The 9282-nt window shown below is 43.9% G+C and overlaps 1 pseudogene; it reads left to right on the top strand.

The window, feature by feature from the left end:
• Nucleotides 1-1598: 1598 nt before the first annotated feature.
• LOC148030666 (uncharacterized) lies at nt 1599-5728 on the top strand (annotated as a pseudogene).
• The last annotated feature ends 3554 nt before the right edge of the window (nt 5729-9282 follow it).

Genomic DNA, 9282 nt, shown 5'->3' on the forward strand with positions numbered 1-9282 from the left:
CTTTCAACACTCAATCCACCAACAATAGAACTCGCATTGATCAATCAAGAGTGGATACAATGCTATCACAACAGGGTGACAAAGCAGCCGTTACCATCAATGGTTGCTTTCAACACTCAATCCACCGACAACAGAACTCACATTGACCAATCAAGAGTGGATACAACGCTATCACAACAGGATGACAAATTTATACCAATCACATCCAAGGAGAACCATGACGCAATAACAAAGCCTCAAGAGAAACATGGAAACCCCGAGAGCATAAGCAATCCTAGCGTTTACCAATCTTGCTCATCTAGGCCTAAGCCCCCAGCTATGCTAAAGCCTAGGCAAACTCCTAGAACCTTGTATGAGATAGCAACCGAGCAAGCCCTCATTGAACATAGAAGTGTCGCAGAATTCTTAACTGAGTTGGATGCTAAACTCAAAGTATTCGCATGTGTCGACGTCCTTGCGGACATGGTTGTATTCCCCAAGAAGTATCTTAGGGAATACTTACCATTTTCCCTATCCTGGGAAGAGCAAGAACATCTTGATGAGCACTATGACAAGCTCCTGCATGAACACATGAGACTCATCTCTAACGAGGAAGCCGATGAGCTACGCTTAACTGTGACATTGAATGACGTACTCTGCCAACCAAATCTCTTAGAGAAAGAGCAACTAAAGTGACAATCAGAGAGTCAAAGTCACTTTGAAAAATGTTGGTTTGAAAACCGTGTTGCAATGGCCGAACTAGGAGCCCAAATTATGACAGTCTCAGAGGAGCGATTGGCCAAATGGCGGTCTCAAAGAGACCCAACCTATGTGGCACCAACTTCCTTTCAAGTGCTAACTACCATTCGAGGTGCAGACTTAGCTGAAACTAGTCAAGAGAACTCTCTATCTGATAAGGTTCTCACTGAGGAGGAGTTACAAACGGCCAATAGACTCAGACAGGGTTTCATGCTACTCGATGTTGCAAAATATCTGTCGTTATTGAGTAAGCTGCCATGAGTACTAGATGTGTGTGCCACACTCCACGAAGTTCTACAATTGGCTTTTATTCTCATGAAGTGACATGAATTCGTAAATATGTATATAAATAAACAATGAATTTTGTGACCCTGTATAGACAATATTAACACACATAAGCAAAGAAGAGTTGGGTTTGACAGGCTAAGCTCCTCAGGTCCTCCTCCCACCACACATTTAGAAGTTGTGTGACCATTCCCGCCTCTAGGTGGAGGGCACACAACCCTCATTATCGCCATAGGAAGCCCTGACCAACATCTATGATGGTGTAGACAGGGTACCGTCCCTTTCTATATACCTTTCCCCCTTTCCAGTCTATCCTTCCGAGGATGAGCCCTACCCCACTCCATGACAACCAGTCCACGCAACTTAGCATAAGCCAGGATTTGCTAATGGTTGGAGGCAAAATGAACATCATCATGGGGGCCATCCCTCTACAAACACTACATGCCTCACCTATCCCCTCGTTGTCATATGTGCTTGATAACCCACTGTATAATCCCTTCCATGCAAATAGTTTTATCATGCCTCAAGGCCTAATCCTTGATTTGCATTTTGCAAGTCCCCCTACGGCAGGAGTCATGGACCGCATAGTGCAGTTGGCATACAAGGAAGCTCTCCGCCGTCGGAAAGAGCATAAGGCACTAGCGCCCCTGCCAGAACGCTATGTGCCTATTCTAAAGAGGTATGCATTGAAAAGATGCCCCAAACAATACCGCCTAGGACACAGGATGAAAACCCCCCAAGCTAAGAGAATGAGGGCTCAAGGGAGCACACGGGGTGTGGCAACACCAGCCGTGTAGGTTCCCACTAGATGCTCAAGCACCAGGTGCTCAAAAGAGGAGAGGGTAGCTCGAGACAAGTAGGAATTTGATGCATTGTTTAAAAGCATTCTAGAAACAATTACGACAAGTGACTACACCATCCGGGTCCCAATTGACATCTTCCCCGCCCAATCTCACAGGAGCCCCTCACCGGCACAGCCTCAGTCGCCCGACCACCCGGACTCACCCCACCTCGTGCAAATAGAGTAGCCCCTATGATATATAAGCAGCTTAACAAAGGCCATCCTGCCATAACTTTTTGTCTTTAAATGGTTAAAGGGGCAGGCTCCCCACTTGTATACACTTTCCTTACCTATTGCTAATATATGCCACGTCTTTAACAAGCACCAAAATATACATCGCAATCAGTATCATAGGATTTTGATAAAGTAATATCTTGACATGATTGCATCTATTCATCGTACTTGAGTCATACAACTTGCATATACTCTCATGAAGTGACAAGTGGGTGCAAGATGACGCAGGTCTTCGTGCGAATGTGTTCAATGCCCAAGTCATCGCAAGACCACCAACCGCACAAAGAGCCACAACAAAGCCACGCTGTCGAAAGTGAAAATCACCCTTGTGAGTGTCCATGTCGCATGGCCCAAAGCATGATCTTAACCACTTCTTCTTTCTGGGTTACACTCTGCGCCGGGCACTCACGCCAACAGCTGTTACCCCAGTTGTACCAATATCGCATGTTCCAAAGAGGGTTGCAATATCTCAAGTGTATCTTCCCATCTCAACAACTACTTCTCTAACAATGAGGCTAGGACATAATCATCACTGTGATATCCATTTCCTAAGCCTTCAAAGCTTGACATTTCCCAACCCATTGAAAGGCTGATAGCCTCAACATATTGCAATGGTTGTACTCAGGCAAGCCCAAAAAAAAAAGAGGAGAAAAGAGAAGAGAAAGAAAGAAAGAAAGAAAAAAGCATAAGAAAAATAAACAAAAAAGAAAACGGAAAAGAAAAAAATAAAATGAAAAAAATGAAAAAGATATGAAGCACCCACGATCACAGTACAGCACCTAGGGGTCCTCAAATTAGGTACGTCTAGTGACCTTGGTCGGCTGGCTCTGCCCCTAATCCCCTAGCCCTTTAGCATCACCCACAATATTTAGGGCATATCAAGGGCAGGACATATCTAGGGAGCTTGTCTCGCCTATGGTTAGACCTGTCACCCTGACCCATTCGCACGATTCCCTCTTACACTCTACCTTAATACCATTGCAATCAATTGTCGTATGCACCACACGAATGGCCATGAAAAGTACATCGTCCTCATCAAGCAAGTCCAATAGCTCCTAGCTACCGAACATGCGGTGTCCCTGTGTTCAATTATGCTACGTCGTGTAGTCGCAACGTAAAGGATGTCTCATACACCTTCATGTGTACTTCTTCTCAACATGGACAACTTTGCTTCATCCACACACTGTTATGAGAAACCAGCCCGCGGTCTTCTAACTACATAATATCTAAGTATGCACGAGCACTCATATAATATCTGCACCGAAATATATACATAGTTTGGATCCTCAAGTGCAGGACAATACTCTTAGCTTGCTTAGAGTTGGATCTATCTCCCAAACTAATTGAACTATGTCTTGTGCACGATAGAGAAGACTAGCACTACCCCTAGGGAGAAACAACCTATGAGAGGTTTTCAATTACAGGTATTGAAGACTCCAACGAAAGTGTTATTAGCTCTTCATCAACACCCAACTCTGAATTCTTATCCTTTATCATCCTGCAAGCCCTCCAAGAATCATCATGTGCAGAATCCCTAACAAACCAACACTTGTGCTGGCCATCAGTGCAATCCCCAACAAAGAACAACCCTATCACCAACTCCAACAACCCTACCACGAGCCACCTAGGCCACCAACGTGCCCCCAATGACCTTCTTCCATACCACCACCAACACTCCTCCACAACAACCACCGATGTCCCTTCCACCCACGTCTTTAGTACTGTAGGCCAAAGCTTGCTACCTACAAAGGTGAGTGCCATGGGATTGGCACTCATCTAGGAGGGGGGTAATGTTAACTGTCAGACGAACAAGGTGGAAAATCTGGAAAACCTAAAGCAGAAGACAAAGGCCAAGGCAAAGTGAAACAGAAGATGAAGGCACGCCAAGAAAAATCTAAAAATACAAGAAGCGCAGAAAAGTCCTAAATAAGGGAAAAAGACGCACAAGGAAAAGCGCAAGTCAATACTTTTGTAAAAGAGCACAAGCGCATCATGATTTAATTTAAGGAGTGCCGCGGGCTCTCACCCGTGCAATTTATAAATGTAGACGGGCGGTGGAAAGGAAGCTAGGAAGATAGAAGGACAATGGGAAAAAGGGCCTAGCCGGCCACGTAGAAAAGGGGATAAGGGGATGACCGCCCAAAAGAGATTTAGGGTTTTGTATATAAAGTTGAAAAGTGAATGAGAAGCTCATTCTTGTGTGTGGCCAAAAGTGGGTCTCTTCTTCTTCTTCTTCTTCTTGCTTGCTTGAGCTTGTGCTTGAGAGAGGGAGTGTGAGAGTGTGAGGGAGTGAGTGTGTAAGGGTGAGGGACCAGGGAGGAGAAGCTCTCCATCTTCTCCTCTCTTCTTTTCTTCTCTTCTCTTCTCTTCTCTTCTCTTCTCTTCTCTTCTCTTCTCTTGCTTGCAGCACTGGAGCTTGGAGCATGGAGCTTGAGGATGGAGCTTGCTTGAAGCTTGCACTTGGATCGTGGAGCTATCAGAAGTGCACGAGAGAAGAGGTAACTAGATTGGCATGGAGATAAGCTCACTACACCCATAGATATGGATGGCACATCGGCTATGTGAGAGGTAGCCATTAGTGCTTGGCTTGGAATGCTTGAAGCAATAAGCCGTCCGTAGGTCTTGGTGGTTGAGTGAAAGCTCCCACATATGAGATCTTCTTCAGCTTGGAGTTTCATTACAGCTTGGATTCATCACTTACAAAGCTATCCTTGTAATCTTTCCTTCTAAATTGTCCCAATTCTAGCTTTAATGACAAAGCTCTTTTAGGCCAAGATGGCTTGTAATAAAGCATAAATACCTTTGTCTAAGGAAGGCTTAGCCCTTACAGTCACGGAGAGGGGATGAGCGAGCCAAAGGAAGATGTAGACATGAAGAAGGAGGAGGCAGGATAATTTGGCTACTTGTTATGCCTTATGAAAAACTGTCATGGATGTGATTGTTGAAGAAACGGGAAGCAAAGGTAATTTTGACATAGCAGTCACTTGCTAACTTAAATAACAAGGCTTTGTACTGTCCTGCGGATAAATTCAGACAATTTTTGAGCGCATCAGTAAGGTTTATCAGCGCATAATTTGTCAAGCCATCCACGATCATGATAACCTCTTCATTGTCGCTGAGGCCATCCATGCCATTGGCATCCTTGTGCTGGTTCACAAATTGACGAAGGAGAAAACCTGCACAGAGGTGAACAGGATCCTTTGGTCTTATGTGTGTACTTGGAGGCTATTTCTGTCCTTCCTCAGCTGCGGGTCATGCAAAATGCCAGGGTTGTTGAGCCCTACTAGTCACTATGTTTTTGCATTGAGAGTGGCAAGATTTTTGAGTTGTGCTCATTGGATTATTCAGGTATTGGATAGTCGAGGATACTTGTTGATAGCACTGGGTCATGGATTGTGGCCTTCAATGGTACTGCTTTCAGAAATCGTCTAGACATTTATACTTGCAGATTTCTGCTACTATTACATGAAAAGCATGGTAGAAGGACAAAGTGTAATGCGATTGCCATTAGTGTGATGGACATTGAGAGGGAAGCGCTTCATTCCAACATGCAATCGCTTAGAATTACACTATCTTTGTTTCCGCAAACCTGTATATTTATCACAGAGCTCTGAAATTGTAGCACTTTCTCCATATCAATAGAGTCTGCTCCACCTGAGGACAAGTCTCTCAGGCTGAACACTGCCAAAATAGCAGCCTCTACTTTGTGCTGCTATACTGAACTAATGTTTAGTAGGCAAATCAATTTCAAGGTTTACTCCTCTTCTGTTTAAAAAAAAATGAACGAACAATGCTGAAATTTCTGTCTATAGTTGATAACCAGATTTATACTGAAGGTTCCTATGTTGAAGGATGAATTCTATGCTCAGCTGAAAACTTACTTTCAGTCCTATCATTGCTGCATAGACGAGGTCTCATTGGAAGCTTGGCAGATCTATTATTGCTCATAAATCCTCTCATCTTGGTTATTTGTATGATTGATCTTCTATCCTGAAATTAGTCAAGGTCCTCTGTGGTCCGACTTTACTTTCGACAATCCTTCGACATCTTTGGTGAACCCGACATGAAAGCGTCGCATAAATTTCAGGATGGGAGATACTTCAGCATCATTTTCAGCCTCTTCTATGATTCCTCCTGCGTCCTCTACTTCAGCTCCATCATTGACTGATGCGTCAAGTACTTCAATGGATATTCTAAAGCAGATTTTGCAGAATATGTCTATGTATATGCAGGTTCAAAATCAGCAGACACAATTGTATATGCAACAACAGCAGCAATTGCATCAACAACAGTTGTCTCAGCAAAGGCAACTATATTCGGAGCAGGAGAATGCAATCAGCGCGACTAAGGCGATTGAAGCAGTTGAGAATGAGAAGAAGCTATTTGATGGCCATAATGTTTCAGCATATTTGAAGACATATGAGATCAAGATGGGGTTTTTTGGAGTTCCAGCTGGACTTATGAGTAAGTATTTCCTTCGTCTTGTCACACCCGCCTTGAGGGCAAAAGTGACTGATCTTTTTATTCAAAATTCGCATTGGTAAGATTTTAAGAAGGCCCTGAAAGAAGAGTATTTCCTTGAGGACTTTGGGATGGCTACACGGCGGTCATTCCAAAAGTGGGTCTACATGCCAAACAAAGGTCTAGCTGCTTCAGAGTTGATTCGAGAATTTGAAGAAAGGTATAGTCAGCTTGATGCCATTGCACAAAGAGCATTGGATGTTGAGAAAGTTGAGCTTTTCTTGCAAGCTGCAGATCCTGCTCTTCAAGAAGAATTGGGAGAGCTTCTTGAGGATCGCACGAAGCCTATGGGACTTAAAACGGATTGGCAAGATGCCCAGGATGCAGTCTCGACTTTGACCAAGAGGAGGATATGGAAGACCCGCCTACAGAATGGATCTATGACACCGACGCCGTCTTCTGCTCCTATGCCTGCTTCTATCCCTATTATTTCTTCTCTTCCTCAGCCAGTTTCATGGCCTATGCCAGTGCCTATTGTTTCTACTCCTCCTATTCCTCCTGCTCCAAGACCGATGCCGGCTCCTTCTGCTCCAAAACCATCCACTCCATCGGTGCCTACCTCTCTTGATGACATAATCAAAGGCATAACGGATTTGACATTGGAGTCAGTTAAAGCGGAGTTGGTGGGAAAATTGAAAGAGCAGTTTGCTTCGACTACGCCTACTATTTCTTCTAGTGCTCCTTCTGCACCTAGGAGTGCTCCTACTGCACCTAGGAGAGATCGAAGATGTATTTGGTGTGATAGTACGAACCATCAGCATTGCAGGGATTGTGAATCTTTTCAGGATGCAAGGAGGAAGAATTTGGTATTTTGGGGACAAGATGGTAAGATTTGGTTGACTGAAACAGGAGCTCCGCTTGCTACCAACTTTGGGAAAGGCGGAATGAAGAAGTTAATGGATGACATGGCTGCGCGTACTTCTTATGTGGCAGCTAGAGGAGATGCTTCTACATATGGAGTCCAGATTGAGAAGGGATTAGAGAATCAGTCAGCATTATGGACTTATGCTATGGAGACGGCAAACAAGGAAAAACTTCAGCAAACTGTTTTGACTAGTGCAGGCTCTAGCATCAGATTTGAGACAGGTTGGGATTCGCCTATTGACATGTACTCTATTTATGCCTACTTGGCTAAGTCTCAGGGAGCATATGTACTTGTTGAGGAGAAGCGTAAGAGGGATGAAGAAAATCCAAGTGCAGCTAAAAAGATTAGAGGGGGTGAGTTTGTTACTCCACCTACTGCAGGACCGTCTTTGAGACCAGGGCCAGAACAACAGATGGAAGATGCTCAAAAGAAAGAAAAGAGGCAAGAGCCTAGAGAGAGAAAACAGCCAGGGTTTAGATTGATGTCTGATATTGAGACATCTACATACATGAAGAAAATCTTTAATGATAAGATACTTGGCAGTGAGGTGACTTTTACTATTTCTGAGGTTTTGGGCATCTCGAAAAGAGAGTTTCAAGATCAGTTCCAAGAGGTCTTGAAGAGGAAAAGACATGCATTGCCTACTAGTGATACACAGGGAGTTTTGATTGGGGAGTTGGATGAGGATGAGGATGAGGATGAGGTTATGGTTGAGAATGCTTCTGTTTTTCCACAGATAGAAAAGAGAGTTCAGCCTATGCTATGTTGAAACTGATGAGCCTGTTTTGATACCGCGTAGTCACTTTTCGCGGAGTCATTGGGCTAGGGCAACTACAGAGACGATGGTAAAAATTGGAGAGAAACAGGTGCCTTATGTTGCTTTGGTGGATCATGGTTCAGAGATTAATCTCATAGTTCGTGGAGTTTATGAAAGTAACAAATGGCCTATGGATGTAGAGCATGGGTGGCGTATGAGAGCCGCCAACAACACTGCAGGTGATTTGTATGCTGCTTGTCCCAGTGTCAGGGTTTCTATTGGAGATGTAGAGGAGGATTTCCATTTCTTTGTGCAGGATTCATGCTCTTATCCCATAATTCTTGGACAGCCATTCATCACAAAGATGCGTATGGAAACAAAGGTAATGGATGATGGATCTGCTTATGCACGGATTTGCAGTAAAGATGACATGAGAGCAGTTCAGTTTATGACTGTGTGTGTGAACCATGTTAGAAACAGGGATACTCTCAGAGATGCACCGAAGTTCTCGCCTCCTGGCAGCAGTGTTTTCTCCTTCAGTTTTGTTGGGATTTCAGCAAACACTTCGATGAGCTATCAGAAGACTTCTAAGTTGCCTAGAGCTGCCAAGCAATACATATGCAGGAAGGAGAAAATTTTGAAAAATGCAGGAATTTTAGAGGATGATGAGCATATAGATGGGATGTATGACAGTATGATTTGTGCAGATACGATGATAGAGATGGAAAATATGCTGAAACTGATATGCAGAGTTGTCATAGTAATGTATTAGTGCAATCCTTGGACATGTTTCATGAAATTGCAGATTTTGTGTCATAGATTGAGTCAAAGGCTGAGGTGGCTCAGCAAAAAGTGTTGAGTGCTGAAGAAATTCAGCAAACAGAGTTTTCGGCTGATTATGATCAGCTTATAGAGACACAGAGGGCTGAAAACTTTCAGCCAACAGAGTTTACTGCTGAAATATTTCAGCATCCAGAGTTTAGGGCTGTTCCTATGCATTCCATAGAGCAGAGGGCTGAGGATATTCAGCCAACTGAAGTG

Source organism: Lygodium microphyllum, chromosome 10 (genome assembly GCF_053477565.2).
Source record: "Lygodium microphyllum isolate KBCC chromosome 10, Lygodium_microphyllum_v1.1.10, whole genome shotgun sequence".
NCBI classification, from domain to species: Eukaryota; Viridiplantae; Streptophyta; class Polypodiopsida; order Schizaeales; family Lygodiaceae; genus Lygodium; species Lygodium microphyllum.